This window comes from Alligator sinensis, unplaced genomic scaffold, assembly GCF_000455745.1.
Source record: "Alligator sinensis unplaced genomic scaffold, ASM45574v1 scaffold743_1, whole genome shotgun sequence".
Lineage (NCBI taxonomy): Eukaryota > Metazoa > Chordata > Crocodylia > Alligatoridae > Alligator > Alligator sinensis.
The window spans coordinates 625,326-645,436 of record NW_005842512.1 but is presented as its reverse complement, the minus strand read 5'-3'; the positions used below and the strand labels follow the sequence as shown (position 1 = coordinate 645,436).

At 41.6% G+C, this 20,111-nt stretch overlaps 1 protein-coding gene across 11 annotated transcripts in view; it reads right to left on the bottom strand.

Annotated features, from left to right (window-relative positions):
- ATXN1 (ataxin 1) overlaps positions 1-20,111 on the bottom strand; it is a 272,506-nt gene that overhangs the window by 87,531 nt on the left and 164,864 nt on the right. For 7 of the 11 annotated variants that reach the window (XM_025213217.1, XM_025213216.1, XM_025213215.1 and 4 more), the window contains one exon: positions 15,189-15,310. The gene's annotated coding sequence lies outside the window, so the exon portion shown is untranslated. Of the gene's footprint in view, positions 1-6,685; positions 6,719-6,890; positions 7,034-8,222; positions 8,264-10,902; positions 10,977-15,188; positions 15,311-20,111 lie in introns of those variants that run through there. The other 4 variants (XM_025213214.1, XR_003095869.1, XM_025213220.1 and 1 more) reach the window with 4 other exon arrangements.

The window sequence follows — 20,111 nt, the reverse complement described above, 5'->3', positions numbered from 1 at the left end:
GCACCTATCTCCCTGAAACTTGGCCGGCTTCATGCACTCAGAAGGGACTACCATGCCTACACTTTTCATCCAAATCAGGCTAGAAATGACAAAGTTATAGGCATTTTCATGATTCCCCATTATAGCCTATGGACAAAACGTGTCAAAACAGTGGAACATTTTCAACGAAACGAACACAACAGTGCTTTGAAACAAAACGACAAAATGAAACATCGTCCCTTCGAAACAGCGAAACAGAAGTCGAAACAAAATGGTGCTGATTCGCACAGCCCTAATTCCCATGTCTAATTTTCATGGACTTTCTGCACTATGAACCTGACTCAAAACCTACTGCAATGACAAGCCTCCCACAGACTTTTGTGGGCTTTGGGTCAGGCCCTAAGGTACAATATTACATGTCCTGTAATTTGTAAGTATGATACCACATTCCTTTATATTCATGGATTCACCATTCATAACACACCTTAGCTCAATATACCCCTAAGCTCATGATAACAACTGCACTGGAGGCATTTCTACATGCTAAGTAGTTACAGACTTTGTATAATTAGCTCTGCAGAAACTTATGAATGAGCTGCCCTTTTTTATGCCAAACTAAACGATAAAGTCCTTTTCTAAATATATCTTTCTTAAAATTCAACTTGCAAATCACTATCATTTTGTAAAAAATGAATTGTGCTTATTGGTCTCCAGCTGAATATAAAGTGCTCTCTCCAAATATAACCTATTGACACTATCAGGGTTCATATGTCTATGGAAGTTTTTAAGAGTTAAAACCATGTGCATGAGCAGACGCAAGACACAAAGTACTAGTAAAAAACAGCCTGTAACTTTCACACGTCTTTGATGGTCACTCTTACAGCCCTGAAGATGATTTTCTGGTTAGTCAACTTTAAATTTCCCTATTGTATTTCAAGTACCTGTAAAAAGTAGCATTCATATGGACAACATAAACACGTGCTCTGAGTTACTAAACATGAAATAATGATTTCACATTCCCACAATTTGATTATTATTAGTGTGTTGTCGCATTAGTGCATAAAAAAATACAAAGCAGGAGAGCTGTGCCAGAGAGAAACAGCTCCATGGACCAAAAAGGCACAAACTGGCACCAAACAGAACAACATAAGGCAATAAAATGCAGAAATTGGGTGGTGGGTAGTCATTATAATTGAAATTTGCCACAATACAACTGGATTTAAGGAGAATGAGGGAGCTTCCTGTACTTAACTGGAAGGCGCTGTGGCTATGGGCAGATGACATGAAGTGGATGTGTCTACACGAGACACCAAATGCGCAGTTGTAACTGTAGAGTCATTAAATACTTGCAGACACAAGCACTAAATGAGTGCGCAGTAACCCAGGGTTACTGTGCATTAGTGTCCCTGAACAGCTCTTTGGTGACAATAACCGCACAGTAGCTTGTTACTACTGTGCATTAGCGTCATGTCACACTTCATGCCATGCACCGCTACTGCACGATAATAACAAGTTACTATGCAGCCAGCGTCTCATGTACATGTTGCTAGTCAGAAGGGAATAATGGACACTGAGAGTGCCTACAGGTGTTCAGGAGAACTGCCCTAACTCATGGCCCTTTACATAAAGTGCCATGAATTACTCCCCACCCCCACACAACAGATATTCATCTGTTGAGTCAAGAGTAAGGGCTGAAGCCTAACTTCATTGACCCTAGCTAGCAGGCAGGGGCACCCCAGCAGCCTCCAAGGAAGCTGCCAAACTGCCCCTCCCCGACCCAGCTCTGGGGCTATCGGCAGGGGAAGAAGGGGATAGTAGTCAATACAGAGCAAAGATGGGCCTGAAACCAAACAAAAATCAAAACAATTCTGAAATCTGAGGAACCTGGGATCTGGTTTTTACTGATCAAGAACAGGAAGTCAGAGCCATGCCAGCCTCACTTTAGGAAGCGTGGATCGATGCTTTTGGAGTTTTTAAACTCTGAAAGGAGGGCCATTTTTAATTCAGTGTTTTGACTGTACCTCAAATCTGAGCACTTTCAATGCTGTTTGACTCAAGTTTGACAGAAGCTGGATTTTTGTTGTTTTTCTTTTCCACTTACATATGAAAGGGACAAAACACATCAGCCAGAAAGAAATTTTAGCAAGTCTTGCCTTAAATAACAGGGAGCTTTCAAAAGCCCTTTCTTCCTAGAACCTGTTTAAAAAAAAAATCTACGTATAAAACCACTTTACCCTGGAATGTTTCTCTCATTTATGTTGAGGGTCTCATGTAGTCAGATGGCCTTCCTACTGTTGGCATTGAGCTGGTGCATGATCAGTTACAAAAGTTAGACATTTATAAGTCAGCAGGACTGAATGAACTTCATCCAAGAGTGCTGAAGGAGCTGGCTGAAGTCATTGCGGGACCTTTGGCGAAACTCTTCCAAAACTCATGGTGCTCGGGGGAGGTCCCTGAAGACTGGGAGAGGGCCAATGTTGTGCCTATGTTTAAGAAAGGGAGGAGAGAGGACCTGGGTAACTATAGGCTAATTAGCCTAACTTCTATCCCAGGGAAAATCCTGACAAAATTCATCAAGGAGTCAATGTGCGGTAGGCTTACAGAAGGTAAGATTCTGAATGACAGCCAGCATGGCTTTGTCACGAGCAGGTTTTGTCTTACCAATCTCATCTCCTCCTACAACCAGGTAACTGGCCATCTAGTTAAGAGAGAGGAAGTTGACATTGTATACCTAGACTTTCAAAAGGCCTTTGATCTGGTATCCCATTATGTTCTCACGGGAAAATTGGAGGATTGCAGGCTTAACGGCTGAACTGTTAGGTGGATAGGAAGCTGGCTGCAGGGTAGGACCCAGAGAGTACTAATGAATGGATCTGTGTTGTCCTGGTGAGAAGTGGCCAGTGGTGTCCCTCAGGGGTCCATGTTTGGTCCAGTGCTTCAACATCTTTATCCATGATTTGGATGTGGGGGTAAAGAGCTCATGTGCCAAGTTCACAGACAACACCAAGTTATAGAGGAGCGTGGTCATGCTTGAAGATAGGCTGCAGATACAAGCGGACCTGGACAGGCTGGCAAGTTGGGTGGATTTGAACCAGGTGAAGTTCAACACTGAGAATCATAAAGTGCTCCATCTAGGGATGAGCAATCCCCAACTTACTTACAGGCTCGGTGGCGCAAAACTGACTAGCACCGCAACTGAAAGGGGCCTAGCTGGAGTGCTGCATCCAGTTCTGGGCACTGTACTTCAACAAGGATGTGGAAAAGCTTGAGAGAATCCAGAGAAGAGCCACCCATATGATCAGAGACTTGCAAGGCAAGCCATACAGGGAAAGGCTGAGGTATTTGGGTCTCTTCAGTCTAAGAAAGAGAAGGCTGAGAGGGGACTGGGTAGAAGCTTACCGCTACATCAGGAGAATACATCAAGGGCTCACCTTGGAGGTACTAAATTTAATGCACAGTAGAAAAAACGCATTAATGCACATGTAAATACACCCACTTTTTAATACAAGAAGTCATACCAGAAGCCAGTGGTGTAACTGCGGGTGAGGGGGGTGGAGGCAAAAGGGGTAACCACCTCAGGTGCCAACTTGAAAGGAGGTGGAAAAAGCAGCTGCTGAAACACATTCATAATTGTGAACTAGAAGTCGAAGTCACTGCTTCCACTTTGCGCCAGGCGCCCGGCCATGTGCCTACGCTGCTGGGAACACAGGCAAAATTCTGCAATTAAATGGAAAATTAACTTCTTCCATTACTGACAGCCTAAGAAGCTAGCCTATTCCTGCTCCTTACAGCCTCACTCACACACGCTCTTTCCATACAGTGGAAACAGGGCAGCCAACCTAGACCAAATACCACTTCTGAGAACAAAATATGTTTTTCTAGTATAGAATGCATTGTGTAAACATTTATGTAATGACTGGTTAGTGCAGCACATAAGCAGAACCAGGAATTCCAAAACATAAGTCTTATTTTTATTACTACTTTACTATTTGCCATGCCAAGCTTGGGCACTTTAAATTATGAAGACTACTATCAGACATTACTTTATCAGTGTTCCACATAACTGCTTAACTGAGGCACTCCAGTAAGTATGTCTAAAATGTGTGCTATGCCTTAAAACAGCAAACTTCCGTTACAATTCTGAACCAGCCATTTCATTTAACAAAGCATTCTCCATTCTTTCAAAACACTTTCCATGGGCTTAATGGCTGCAGAACATGCAGTCCAGGCTGGAATAAAGTTGAAACTGCTCGTCCTAAATGTAATTCCGGACAGCTACTTCTAAGGCTGACATATCTGCAGGACCCTCCATTGTACAATGTGGTACAAAATACGACCATCCATCTTTTGACAGGAGGTTTAAGTATTACACTAGGGACTTGATTCAGCAAGCACTACTGAACCCTCTAAAAGTGAGAAAAGTCAGGTATTCAAGCAACTCAATGAATGACTTGCCAAAAGCAGCACACATTCTGGGCTTTTTTATATTTGCTTTTACATACCCAGACTTCTGATAATATACATACATATCCAGCCCATTCCTTCTTAGGAAGGTGCCAGACAGGGAAAGCAACCCAGAAAAAGAAGAGGCCATTTTTAGCACTTTGCTACAGTCAGCAAGACCATATTATTTTATGTCATTTTCATTTAATAGATCAGAACGATTTGGCTAGTACCTTGGAAAAACTGGTGGTCATAAGCTCACTAAACATCCTTTTAAACCATGTTTTATAGCAAAACTGTCACCAATGGGAACTCACTTGACCTATCTTACTTGATCAAAGTGGGGGGCACATTTGGAAGTATGGGCAATTGTTCAATATCTTTTAAAAGACTGAATGCCTTCACTGCAATTTCACCAAAATTCCTAGGACTGAAAGGCCATCTAGTAAGCCTTTGGGCTAGGGACATAACTTACACATAAACCGGTTTAAGTGATCAGAAACTGGTTTAAGATAAACCTGGTTGAATGTAGTATCAGATTTAACTGATTTGGGTCAAACTGGTTTATGAAACTTCTGCCCCAGACCCCTTCCTGGTTCAAGTTAAATCAGAGTCCCCCAGCATCCCAGGATTTTTCAGCCCTGGGTTGAGCTGTGCTGTCTGCTCCAGAGAGCAGGGCTGGCGCGCACCTCTGCTCCCTAGCTGGAGCAGTGAGGACTGGCTCACTGGCCTCACTGGCTGGTTCACTGTGTCCTCTCCTCCCCCACCCCCCCAAACCCCTCCTGGGGTCTGGGGCCAGGGAGGAGAGTTAAACTTCCCTTCCCCTGAGTACAGAGCTGCCCTGCTCTGCTTATGTAGTGCTGGCTGTGACTATAGACTACAAATCCCAAAGGGACCTGGAAACAGGAAGAGGAAGTGATGAGCAACCCTGCAGAGTTCTGCTGCCATGATTCTGGACTGCAAATCCTAGATTCTGCTGCTGTGATACTGGACTGCAAATCCCAGAGACCTTGGGGGCACCCGGAAGAGGATGTAAACACACAGCCCATGTTGGCTACATGCCACAGGGCTATGCTTTAGCACCCCCCCCCCCCAAGCATGTGGCTGCATTCCCTGGATCAAAAGTGAATGTCTGTTCATTTGCTTATTGATTCAATCTCTGCAGCTTAAACTAACCTGCAAAGACTGAATCAATTCGGCCTCGGGCTTTGTGACTATCTGTACTTAGCCCTAATGAGTGAACTTTTTCACTTAACAGAGATGGCAGAGTTGCCATTCTGCTTAAGAGCTAGGGCTGGAGCATGGTGTCTTACTATAATCAGAGTAAAAATGTATTCTGATGGCTCTATTCTCAACACTTTTGTTTCAAGCAGAACTGCAGAGCTCTCAATCCACACCATACACACTGAACTGTTCAGCCTAACAGGTTTTTCTTTGTCTTTTCTTTTTGAGAGACAACTATATTCTTATGATTGCCTTATATTTGTCTTTATTTTGCTGTATGATTTCTCAAATGTCTTGGCTAGGAAATGGTGAGAGGTGGAGGAGGGTAAGGGGAGGTGGGAAGGAGACAGTACTATATAAACAAAATACATCACTATCATTGTACTCCTCCAATTCTATCTACTATCCAGACAGACAAAGTTTATTTGGAAATAGGAAAGCGTAAGGCTGACTGAGCGCAGAAGATAATGGTATGAGGATCAAAAGAAAAACCTGATCTAATGAAGACCACCTGCTTTGGTACAATGAAGAAAAGGCTGTACTGGTATGAAGTTAGACGTGGTAGCCCATTTGCTCTTTGTGAAAATGCCATCTGGAACTTTAAGACAACTCGTCAAACTAAGCACCTTCAGTTTGACAGGTTTGCGTGGTTAATAGCAACAGGATCAGAGCTTGCATCTCCTAGATCTCTATATGCTTGTCTCATTGGCCCTGGCGTTAAACTAGAGGTACTCTAAAAGCTTATAGGAAAAAGGGTGAGAGGGGACACATTGAAAATGAATTTAACAGACATTTTTTTAACCCAGGAATCAGAGTGCTGGTAGTCTCAGTACCATAACATGAATTAAATTAGGAAGAGTTGCTGCTTGGCTTTAGGCCCACAGGAGTTGATTCTACTTTTAACAAAGCAACCCCAAGTGTTTGATCTTAGAGCAAAACAAAAATTAACTCCTTCCCCCAAAACAAACAAACAAACCTAAACCCACACAAAAGCTACTGTGTGGAGTCCTGCAACATACTCTTAGGGCTGTATGCGCACCTCACAAATGCTCCTCTTTGTGTGTCAAACTCATTCCCACCTCTCACATTTTGTATCACCTTGTGTTTGTTTTTGTGAATTATTTACATCAGAAATGCTGAATCAAGACGTTGAGGAAACCTGCTATATTTGTCAGAGAGAAAAACCACACAGATCAAAGCTTAAAGCACAATTTGCCCCTGGCCTCCATTTCTGAAGTTTTCACCTTGTACGGCTCATACATCAGTTCTGTCCACAGATTTCCATGATTTAAGGAAGCCTCTGCAGTCCTTGTTTTGCTCATCTCATTTTCAACCGCCTTTTCAGTTCCTGTGGCAGACAGCAATAGTGAGAGCTGCCTTGAATCTACAATCTAGTAAAACAAAGAGAACTCCAAGTCATCCCAATTTGAAGTGAAGGTTAGCCAGCTCAGAAGCTAATGGATAGCTGACAAGATCCGCTCCCATCTTTATGCACAAATAAAATTAAGTGGGTCTTTTTTATTGCAACTGATTGCAGTAAACTTGATTTAGGTTGTTCTGTTATTTAAAGAGCGGCTGAGAGAATCCGTTGCAGCTAAATGAAAGACTATGTCTCCTTGGGTTACACGACACTGTCTCTACTTCTGACATGTCAACAGGGAAAGGAGCCAAGAGCAATCCTGGTAACGTGCTGCTTTATCTTCTCTCCCTTGACCTCCATGCCATCAGATGCCTCTGAAACATTTATCAGTGTCTATAACTAGGAACACCAATGCTGATTAACAACCAGGAACATAAAACTCATTCAGAAAAAAACATAGAGCAGCAACATCATCAATTTCTCAGAGACCACTGAACATCTTTACCAGTACATACAGGACAAAACCAGTGCACTTTGCAGGCTGGGACTGAGCCTGTAACAGATGTGAATGAGCACGTTATTCTCAACAGAATAGTATTTTTAGTAGAACGGCTCATTGGTCCACATTCATTTTTAACTAGCACACCAGTGACATCCACCTCTCCTCTTGGATGCATGCCCAGCATACAAAAGTGGAAAATTCCCTTATGAAAGAGAGCTTAACTGATACTCCCTTCATGCTATCACCACCCAAACTATAAGCATTTACCAATGCGTTGCTAAGTACCACTGGCGTCATTGTGGGTCCAGGGAAACAGATTGCCAACGGTGCTGCACAGAGGCAGCAGCCCTGCCAAGCTGTGAAGAAAAAAAGATGCTGAACGGTGACAAAACTGGTCCCTGAGCAGTGGGGACTCCCAAACTTAGTTCAGCTGAGCACCATGCCCAAAAGGCATCCAACGGAATAGCTATAATGCAGCGCTGTTGTCTGCACAGAGAAGAACTCAGCTCATGGTGGTCCATATTAGTGTACGTGGCAAGTTGCTCAAATTAAGGGAAACTGATCTCTCAAACCTAAACCTCTGCAAACTGCATCTCTGCATCCAAAACAAGAGTAACCAGAATGCACTGTTGCATTTCGGGAGCCACATTTTATTCACAGATAATGATGCAACCCACCAAAGCATTATAAGCAATAAAAAAAAAAATGAACTTGCCTTATCTACTTCGCTTGCTTGATCCAATGCACTACTTGGCCTGAAAGGCAAATCATCCAATCAGACTGACCATGAGAAGCTGGAATGGGAGTTACAACAATAGCCAAAAAATATTCTGATTGCTCAAGCAAAAACTATCTTCAATCCGAATTAGAGTATCTTAAACTTACAACCATGCTTGGAGGACAATGAAGACAGAAACAAGAGCTTCCTGTAGGAAGAGAAGAGAAGAGGCTTTGTGCCCAGCTTTCTCTGCTCCGCAGGATAAGTTTTAGAATGCTGACAACCAGCAGCAACATGTAGTGGCCCCAGACATCATGTCTGCCTATCAAAGACTTGGATTTTAGCCCTGGAGAAATTACAACTTTCCAGTTCTTTGGAAGCTATATAGGCTGAGAAGAAAGCAAGAGAAAGCAATGAATAACTTAACTAGAAATTACTTTAATACATGGATTGTATACTGTAACCCATGAATACAGAGGGAAAATATCCCATAATTTACAAGAACAATGTCATACTCATGGATCATGAGGTTCTGGCAGCCACAGCTGCTTCAACGACAGAACCTTGTGCTGGGATGGTAGAAGCTGGCAGCACTGCATGGAAAGTGTTAGGAAGCTAGCAGAAGAGCAGCTGAGACGGGGAAGAAGGCACCAGTAACATCACTGAAAGGGGGCATCACTGAGGCAGCAGCCTCAGATACTGCCTCTGGCAGGAGCAAGAATAGCCACTAACACAACTAATAGCTGGGTGTGCTGCTTCCTGAGTAATTGCTGCCCAGGACCTGGAGGTCCCGTTATGCCGCCAAGCACAGCCACACAGTTCGAAAGAGTCATAAGAAGGCAGTGAAGAGCCTGGGAGATGGAGACTATAGAACATGAGTAGGAGAGTGTAGGGAGGCTGTGCAGACATGAATACAGGCGTCCAGTTCTGCTGAGTCAAATAGATGCTTGCTGTTTAAGACATTATCATGATGACTCCCTTGATGGAAACAAGGAGCCATCATTCACAATGGCCTATCTTAGCTTTCTATACACACAGTAGCTGTGCTCAGAATTTTTTTCCAGCTTTCACTTTAAGCCAATATTTACCACCTACAGATCTTCTAGATGCAAAGTTTGGACTTACTGTTAAATGATTTCTATAGCACACAAGGCAACCAAAAGGTTTCAACTTCTTCTCCCAGCCCATCGGTCTTGAGCTGTTCTCACATGTCCTTCAGAAGCACGGGAGGCAAAATAAACACCAGGAAACAGAGCTTTCAGAATAAACATTTATTTGGTGAGAAATACTTCTGATTTTTGGCAGAGAAATGTCAAAAACCTGAAGCCCTATCTATAGCATGCCTATAGAGTGCTATTGCTATTTAAAGGAAGCTGCAGCTGTCTGTAGCTCTTAAGCAAGTATAATGCCTGGGAATAAATTACTGCCGTTTCAGAGAGACATTTTTCAAACGACAGCAATTCTTGTTCTCCCTCCCTGCACCCCCCCAACACATCATCCCTATAAATATGAAATGGCCACATCCAGGGTAGTTATTTGTGAGAGTGGAAACATGCAGTCTCTGTCTCTTTGTTGGGAGCAGGGGATTTCTGTCTTGTACCCTGAAGTGGTTAGCACACAGATGCAAAAAGAGTTCAGTAACAAACCTCTGACACTTGAAAGCGTGTGTCCAAACTTCTCCCCAAGGGCTGCACAGTTTGCCATTGTGTGAGCATATAACTGCAACGTTTCAAACAATACTGCAATCCAGCCTAAGGATCAAGCCCCAGGGAAGACTTGATGCACTGAGAACAGAACTAAAAAAGGGTCATTAGCCTATGTTTTTCATGATCTGTTTCTACTTAAGGCTTATCCCTTCTCTTTGAGGGGCTGTAGCAGCTGCCACCAGTACACACCAGTGGAAGCCTGGGCATGCAAAGAAGGTGGCGCTTGCTCTAGGGAAAGGGTGTGCCTGGACTTCAGTGAACCTTGCCAGCTAATTCAGGAAGCAGCACTGACATCAGCTCCAGGAGGAGTTGCTCATTGACCACCCCTGCCAAAGGTGAAGGTGCCAGAAAAAACAGCTTGCAATAAGGAGGGGCGGGGTGGAGGAGTATGAATGAAATAGGACCAGGATACAAGGAGCAGTAAAAAGGAAGGAGCAGGGAAGGGAAAGTTTATGCTTCCAAAAGGAAACAGAACTGGTGCAAAACTTGGTAGTGCTAATCTTAAGATCCTTGCTCAGACTGCACTCCCACAAGGCAAACACCATCAAAGCTGAGCATTAAAAAGCCTGTCACAGCAAGGAACAAGGATGTTTACTAGCCTGCCATCTGCAGTTTGCTCTAAATAACTGCGACAGAGAGAGACCAGCTGAGGATATTTTACTTATTGACACACAGATGATTTCGGTATTTGTTTTCCAGTTCTCACAAACTGTGCCAAGGAGATCTGGCACCAGGGCAACAAATATAAAGAAATACCTTCAGCAAGGGACATGATGAGTTTATTGTTTGCTCTTGCAAGAGCATGCATGTTTCAAACCCTGTGTATAGCATTCTGAAAAGCAAAAGGGCACATTTGCAAGGCTTAGGCAAACCACATTAATTCAGCATATCTAAACCCTACTGGGAAACCATCAGTCCAGAATCTTATGTTGGAAAACACAAGCTACCACAGAAGGAGCAAACCCCCTACCTTTCTTTGTATTTATCCCTCAGAGAGAAACAACATTCCTTCTTAAGGGATCTTCATGACCGCTCCCTTTCTCTCTGCAAAAGCAGGACATGGACTTAATTTGTATAAGCAAACTGCTCTACTAGCCCAGAATTTTGTTTCATTCAAATGAAGGGAAAGGAGGGAGAGAAAGGGAGGGAGAAAAATGGTACTGTTTATTAAACAAAGTTTCTAGGTGGATACATTGTCCTGGTTTTAATTCACATGTATTTTTGTCTCTAAAATGGAACTGGTGCTGAAACGATGGATTGTAAGAAAAAGAACAACTACTGTTCATCATGAGAATGCCCAATTGGTCTCAACACACCTTGCCATAAGCATAACCCTGTTCTGGTGGCATGCACACTGGGACAAGTGGCTAGAAGTTCTGAGGTTGAGAGTTCAAGGCTGGAGCAGAAAAAATTACCTTTTTCTGCAAGCTTTCAGGCTTAGTAGGTCTAATAAAAGGTCTCTCTCAACCAAGCATTCTAGAGTTCTGCATTTCTTTTTGTCTCAGACCAACATGGCTACCAAATAAATCCCTGAGGCTATAACAGAAGCACTCATGGTGGAGGCCCGTTGGATTTGAATGAACCTGTGAATTCTGCTAAATACCCGTCACAAGGACACAAGAAAGAAAGGACCATGAGCACACATCTTTGTAACTAAAGTAAAAAGGGAACAATGATGCTCTAAAAACACCAAGGTGATGATCATATTTCCTAAACAAGTACCAATCCCTGTTACATGTGTTCTGGTCTCTGTTAGGAAAGGCAGGGCGCTTGGTTCCTTGCCTCCAGTTCTTGCAGTACTGTCTGCTAAGATGAAACAGTGTGACAGGATACACGCCCCCCCGGTGACTTTTAAAGTGCTCTCCATCCACTACCAATAATCCCCAAAAAGCTGCTGTTCCCAGATGCCTTGACAAGACTCTTTCAAACCACTGGCCTCACCCTAGTTACTCAGGTCTTTATCACCTGACCAGGAGACCCATAAAATGTATCCAAGAGGAGACCACCTTTGCCTTCATTCAGAAGCTTAAGATGGTACAGACTGTAATCAGACAGGGACTATACTGCACAGATACTACAACCTCTATCATGATTTGTGATCAGAGGCATAACTAGGAAGTTTGCACCCTGGGCAGTGGCAGCAGCAATGGCTGCTATTGTTGCATCTCCTCTAAGTTAGTGCTGTTGCCTTATTTGCCACCTTGCATTTTACCACTGTTCGTGATTATCTCCCCAGGAGAGTTCACAGGGCTAGTCCGGTTAGGGAAATCCACACAGTCCTCTGAAGAATACTCCCTTTTCCATGAAATACCCCTACCATGACATTCAGTAGAGATGTCTAAGAAAAATCTATTGCTATCCCTGCAGCTTTGCACACTAGTTCCACATTTACATGCATCTTTTCCCCATAATAGGGGTGCATGTCCTAAGCAGGAAAGCTGTTTTTTTCTGCCCAGAATAAAAGCTTTGATTCCTGCTCCAAAACCAACTGCCCGACAACAGCAGTGGCATTTATTTTTAGACAGCTGAGGGAGTCAATTGACTTAATGGCTCATTTGTTCTTCACTCCACTGGTGTCAATGATCACAAATCCTTTTTAATGTTCTGAATGTTTCACTAGTTAGCTAACCTTTCTTCCAGCAGTTTTGCCATCTGGTAGCTACTCCTAGTCTTTCTTCTCTTATTTCACAACCTTGCATGCATTTTAGTCTGTTCCTGCTCCATGTTGCTATAACGCTGGAAAAAAATCTTTTTTCCTTTATTCTGATTTCCAAAAACAAGCTGTGCATCTGATTTCAGGGTGTTTTGTATGCAAGTAAACATGGCATTTTTCTTTCTGACTGCCATGCTGTACCCTAGACTCTTCCTTTGCAAGTGAATCCTTAGAGCTGCAAAGGAACCTTCAAAGTGTGAAGACAGGGTACCTAATACAGCCACGTCTATCTGAACATACAGAAAGCTTAAAGGAATAAGTTATACAGGCTGCTTTTATTTATTAATTAGCATTATTAAGCTTCTTAGTTAAAGATATCAATACTGTTAGCTAATGTATTGTTCTGATTGTAAGTCTATCATTTCTTTCCTCCAAAAGAACCATAAAAAAAAACAAACCCACACTCAGTTTATGCATAGGGTTGTCCTATAATTGGGCCCCCAACAGACTCAGACTTGATTTTTGTACTGACAAGTCTTTTTTGTATTTTGTAAATGCAATGAAAATACCAAGTCAGAATTTTTATAGTGCGGTTTTCATTTTAGTGTTTTCCAGTACATTTAACACTTTGGGGTCCTTTCCTTGGTTATTTGATCCTCCTGAGAGATTTTAAGGGCAATAAAAGTTCCAAGCCTTCATCTACAGTTGTCAACTTCAATTCAGGAGGAAAAGAAGATTTTTCTACAATTAAACCTGAAAAATTGAGGTCAACTTATAATCAGAACAATAAAGTATTTTACTGATGAGCGAAAAATATAAGCAAAGAGAAGGACAACTAAGCTCTGAGCATCTTCAAAATCTAATCTGACATCTACTTGTGTGTGGCCCTTGGGAGAGGGCTCCCACTCATTTCCTCTCTCAGTCTGACTCATGAAGCCAACAACCTAGAAAGAAGCAGCTGAGCAAAGGGAAATATGTAAGCCCCAGGGAGATGGAGGGCAAGCCCCACTGAACCAGAGGCTATAATCAGACCTCACGGTCTCATGTCAGGTTCAGAACTGCAAAGTTGGCAACAGCTAAATTATTTTGGGAGGATTATGGAGATTTTTCTTAATGATCGTAAAACCCTGAAGCAAAATGAAGGACCGTCTGGAGAATTATTCAAGAACCTCTGCTAAGCCTCGCCATGTGTCTCTCCTTTGTGGCATGAAACACTGCTCACTGACTCCCATTCCTCAGCTTTGCTTTAGAGTTGGCTGAAAATATCATTTTATGGGTACCTGGATGTAAAGGGCAAACATCCAGTGGGAAATAAAGTAATTGTGCTCATTTTCCATTATAAATTAAAAATCAAATCACTTTTCTAGTTATATTCTTCAGCTCCACACATGCACATTTCTAACTACATCCAGCAGCCTTAGTTTAAGACTGTAAACTGGACTATATCAAGAGGATAGGATGACTTCAATATCATTATAATGTGCTACAATTATGAAACTCAAGCATTTCCAAACCTCCTAAGAAAAACTGGACAGTCAGGAGTGAAAATAGAAGTGTGTTGTGGCAGAAACCACTGGATTTGGGGTTCCATAGTAATAATTTTTGTTATTTAAACACACAATTTAGAGGATGTTCAAGTGGGCTTACTAAAATGAAATTTGTTTGCCCACTCTGGAAGAAACTGTAGCTATCTTATTAATGTGGGCAGAAGGACTCCTGCATTTTCTGAACACCAGAATTCTGATCATTTGCTCCTAGACAAGAACATGAGTTACACTCAGACCTGACAGGGGAACATAAGAAACACAAGCCTATTGGTAGAAATTTATTTCTGCATAGACTGCCCTTCACAGCCCAGAAAGCAGTTAACACAGAAAGAAAGATGCTGAACATAAAAACATTTGTGCTGAGGAAGGGAATATTCCTTTCCTCATGGGAATATTTTCATTTATTAAAGATGGCAGGACTGATACTTTAGCTGCCTCGTTACATACACAAACGTAAGCTCTCATTCGCATGAATGGGCATTTGTGAGATAAGGAGAGGAAAGAATTTATACGAGAGCCACTTTTTAAAACAACATCCTTATCAAAATAACATATATACACTACTTTTGATACAAAGGATACAAAAAAGTGCCCAAAGTTGCTTTCTTCTCACTTGAAAATGAACAAAGTATTTAAATCAAATTGTGTGTCTGAGTGTGTATACTCCTGTATTTTATATCCTGCATGATGACCCTTCCCCCACATCATTATTTTCTTTTTAAACCACACAGTCATAAGCCCCTCATAAGCAGAATTTATACATTTACCTGAGAAGCTGAGAGCAGTGTATAATTAACTGTGTTAAGCCAAATGGCATCGCTCTCATGAAAAAGAAACCCAACAACATTTTTCAGGTCTGTTCCCTCTATGCTAGAAGCAGAATTTTAAAAACTGAATTAAAAAGCATCTTGTCTAGGAGCAGAAACTCTAGTTGCTTCAACAAGAATTAAGGTGCCCAAAACTTCATAATAGCCAAGACCCCATTAAACACCGCAATGCAGAAATCCATACCAAAAAACATTATTGCAAAGGATAGTACTGCAGTTAATAACTCACAACATTCACTATGCTCTTCAACAGGGAGTCCCAGATTATCCTTTACCATGAAGATTTTTCAGAAGCTGTGAGGTCACTTGCGGGTTGACTGCCTCTTTTCTTTCAAATAAAGTAGGAAACACCTTCAAAGACAAGAAATGAAACTAAGCAAAACAGAAGAGGAACAAAGACAAAAATATCCATACAACTGTTTTAAAAATGATCAATCGATTTCTATAGCTTACTAGACCCAATGCATTTTGGCAATGGAGATTCTGGTATGGGAAGCACATCAGACACTGAACATTAATAGCCACTCTGGCTCTGCGCCTCTTATTATCAACAAGTAAAGCCTTTAAATCTGTGATTTCACAAATGATCTGATGTTGAAGCTAATTTATAATCAAAATGGTTCTTGAATTTTGTTTTTATTTTATTACTATGATGAGACTAGATACACTATTCTGACTTGTTGTTTGGGAAAGACTTGTATAAATAAAGCCTCAGTCCTCCGAAAAGATCCACAAGTAGATTCTTATGTCCATACTGAATCACATCACAGGGGGCTACGTCAACATCTTAGGATCCAACTGCACAAGATGCTTTTCCAGGGCCAAGGCAATGATGAGAAATGACACAAATGCACAAGAAGTGAACTGTATATATTTGTGGTGCTGCAGTTGGATATCTAGTTTGCCAGTTGGATATGCTCCAGACCCACCTACAAACAATAACACAAAATATAGAGTGCCACAAAGCAGCAGCAGTTAAAGTGTATTAAAACCAAAAATATACATAACACCTATTCCTGTACCAATAATGAGGATTTTCCACACCTGATTTTCTTGGATAGCACTTTTTTTCTTTTTATCACTGACCCAAGCCAGGAATATTTCTTTAGAAGCCAACTGACTAACTCTTTTGACCTACCATACCCCTGAGATACATACTTGAGGTTGAGGAACTTGCATTAGTGGGTTTGGGGAATATGAAAAACATGCAATTTTAAGTGCCAAACTTGAGTTTTACCCTCAGGTCATGCCAAATACGTTTTTTCTAATGTAAATTATGCAGCAAAAATACAAGTAGAAGATTGTAGGACAGATGTGCCTGTATTTGCTAATATTCCCTGGGGGGTCCAAACAGCCCATCACTCATCAACACAAATTCTTAGACTTTTTTTTTTTTTTTTTAATCAGGGTTTGGAAAAACCACTAGATTACACTAAAAAACTGAACCCCAGAAAGAATACTGAAAAATAGGTTTTGTGTCCAGGTGCCCTCTTATTTTTTTATCACCTCTTTCTAGTTTCATTTTCTGCCACAACATTGTTTGTATCTCCTTGAAATAAGCCTATGAAAACAGTTTTATGTAGTTACAGGATTCATGAACCTAGATACCACAGGACTTGGCATCCTAAAAGCACTGTAGGTAGACAGGAAGCAAAGCAGACAGTCGGACAAGATCAGCTCATGGATGAAGTACAGCTGGCAAGACAGAGGTGATACTAGTGAGCAGAGGAAAGATTCTTGAAGAGTACAGCAGTCTCTTTTGCTTGAAGATGTACACACACAATTGTCCAGTTTAGTCTCTTGGATTCCTTGCTGGTGCTAACCTCTTGCATAGCAGCATCTGCAAATCACACTTTGGTCATCTCTGATTGGGACTGTGACCTCACTTGCTGATATCTACATCACACATTCAGCTGGATTGCAGCAGCATGGCCATGATGACTTCAGGTCTTAGGGAACTCCAGCTACTGCCAAATGCATGTCTCCTCCACAACACAGCCTTTGGTAAGGGCAACACACTGCTCAACTCTGCACTGACTTCCCATAGAATTTAGGAGCAAGATTAAGGTCTCAGTCCTTATCAAGCATTCAGCACACTACATGGCATGGACACAGGAATGCTCCTGTGGTTAACAACTTCACTCATTTGGCACAAGGGAACTGTATAAAAATGACAAGGCTCATTTCAATGGGAGACCGAACGTACCTAACACAGTGCTAACAAGCACTGATACTCAAAAGATGAGCACAGAATGAGGATCTTGCAAGTCAAAATAGAAATAGTTGTACTATTCTATATGTAGAGCCATGTGAACGACAGATATTGTTGGTTCAGTAACCCAAACTGAATTTTAAAAAAATTGGGTCATCCAAAAAATGGAAGTTTTGGGGGAGGCGGAAGCAGAACATTTTTGTTTTGGGTCAACTCTAAATGTTCTATTCAATCCAATCAAGGAAAAAATTAATCACAAATGGTGAAGTAAGCCAAAACACTCTCTCCCTCTCTCTAGTTTTGGATTACTTCACCATTTGTGATTATTTTTATTCTTTTATCATTTTTAACGTTAGATTAGTTTCAAAATAAAAACATCATTCCAAAATGAAAAAAAACCCCCAAACCATTCTGTTGCAAAAAGCTGAAGTAAAATATTTTGATGTTCTCAAAAATGTTCCCATTTTTTCAGGCAAAAAACATTGATGATACTGGCAAACAATTTTTGGTGTCCCTGAAACTACATTTTTTGGCAAACAAATTATTCACCAAAAAAATAATAATAATAATAATAACCCCACCACCACCACTTGCATTTCTTTCCATTTACTTGTAATACAGAATGTGGACTTAAAAGAATCATGAGACATACTTAACATTTTTACAAAAAATAAACAGCGTTAGTTTTTAATATGATATAAACATTTCTTCTTTGCCCGGAGGACAACATGCCCCATATTAGGCAGAGCCTCAGCTGCGGATCTGAATATCTCCAAAAGTCAGAGGGTATCTGAAATTCATATCTGATCCAAATTTTATAAATACCTCCTTTATAAATTAACCAAATTTAAACTCTACATTTGAATAATCCCCAAGGTTGGGGGATTGGGGAATATGTTTCTGAACTGGGGGGTTGGGGAATATGGATCTTTCTCATTGTACCACAGGTTTCCCATTGTTGCTCAGTAGCCTTTCAAATGCTTTTGGAGGTAAAGACTTCTTCTTCCAGAGCCCCCTAGACTTCAAACTACACAGAAGCCCACTCTAATTAACCAGAGACTTTCCATTAATTTTAGTAGTTGCCCAAATTGCATCTGCCAGTCATAGAAACTAATCATTTAATTGAATACTAGTCATGCAACACTATTTCACAGAGCCTGGGATCTCTGAAACAGACTTCTGGTTTGTGCCTGTTTCTATGAAGCAAAGTGTATTTGCCTCTGAATATTTTCAACCATTTTTATGCTTAAGGATAAGGCTAAATGGTGCAAATAGTCCTGAGGGTAGGTAGACAGAGATTGTGCCTCAGGGAGGCACAATTCTTTCAGAAACAGCAGCATTCATCCTCTAATTGATACAATCCGTTTGCCATACCCAACAATATCATTTCTGAATGCTCTCTGGAACATATGGAAGGAGTGCAGCAGGAGTGGCTACAGGCCTGGGGAACATCGTGGTAAACTCTACCACCGTCTATATTCCATAGTGAACAGCCTGTGCTGCTCTTGTTCCCTCCTGTGAAATAACCTCATTGAAGAGAGTGGAGTAATTGAGGTCTGATAGTAAATCAAAACAGAATCTAGCCCAAAGGTTGCTTGAGAACTATTACAAGGTCTGAAATGTGAGTGCCTACTCTTTCAGCATACTAAATGCACAGGAAACATGGCTGGTTTCTTAATACCCATCTACACCACAAAATAAAGCAAGTTAGGCTAATAATTGATTACAGACAGGCTGTCCTCTGAAACAACTAGAAGTGGCCCTGACTTCAACTGTGCTCTGTAACTGGAATAACATTTTGGATGGGCCAGAATTTATCCTGGTTACAGAGCTTGGTTGCAGTCATATCACCAGTACAAACAGGAAGACATTTTGTTATCTGAAGAGGCTATATTTATAGCTGATAGGTGATACTGTAACTGAACTACTAAATAATAAATTATATGTAGTATACCCTTGCCTTAAGAGGTAAAAGGAATACTGAATGCAGCACTTTAACAGAGCCAAGCAGACCACATCCCAAGAATGGGAAAATTACCCTCTGCTTGTGCTTGGACACTAAAGTTAGACCCCTGAGGATGAATAAAAGCCATGGAGTAAGCAACAGGTCGAAGATATACCACAGTTACTCGAATATAAGACGAGGTGTTTTCCTTCAATCAACTTGGAGAAAAAAAACCCCCTTGTCTTATATTTGCATACAAGGAAACCACATTAAATGCACTGCCTATCTTAGAACTGCTGCAAAAAGCAGCATGTGCTCAGTAACAGAAACCAACAATGAAGCAGATTAAATACAGATAATACCGAGCATGTTTATAAAGTGCATGGCCCGCTTGGGGCAAACATGCTGGTGGGAACTTTTTTGCAGTTGCAGGAACCAATGAGCACCAGCCCTGGAGATACTGCAATATCAAGCCAATGCTTGGAGAGACCAGACCTTGTTCCAGCACCCTCCCCAAAAATGCTGATGGGAATCTACAAGGATATGTTGGTGAAGCTCATCTGAAAAAATATAGAGTAGTACCCAGTGAGTGCAGTCCACCTCAGCGCTGACTCTTTTTCAGGTTATGGTGAGCCACTATACTGCATATACTTCAACTTCCTCTTCTCTCTCACAGCTGAGCTGAGCCTTTCTTACCCATTTCTAATGACTCCTGTTTCTTCACTAGCCTTCAGTATCTAGCAAGCATCACCAAACAGGGCCCCAGTTTATCCAGAATCCCTCTATCAGCCCCTCTCTCAACCTATAGTATATTAGTGTGGCCCTGCCCTCCATGATGCAGTGACAAAACAGGTTGCCCTATGCCTCATCTGCTTATATATTTTTGGAGGATAGCAGGACTCATGACAAGAACACCCACTTCTAGTCATGAGCGTGGGGCTAATTAGCACATGGATCCTTTGTAAGGGATATCTGGAATACACACACCTGCTGAA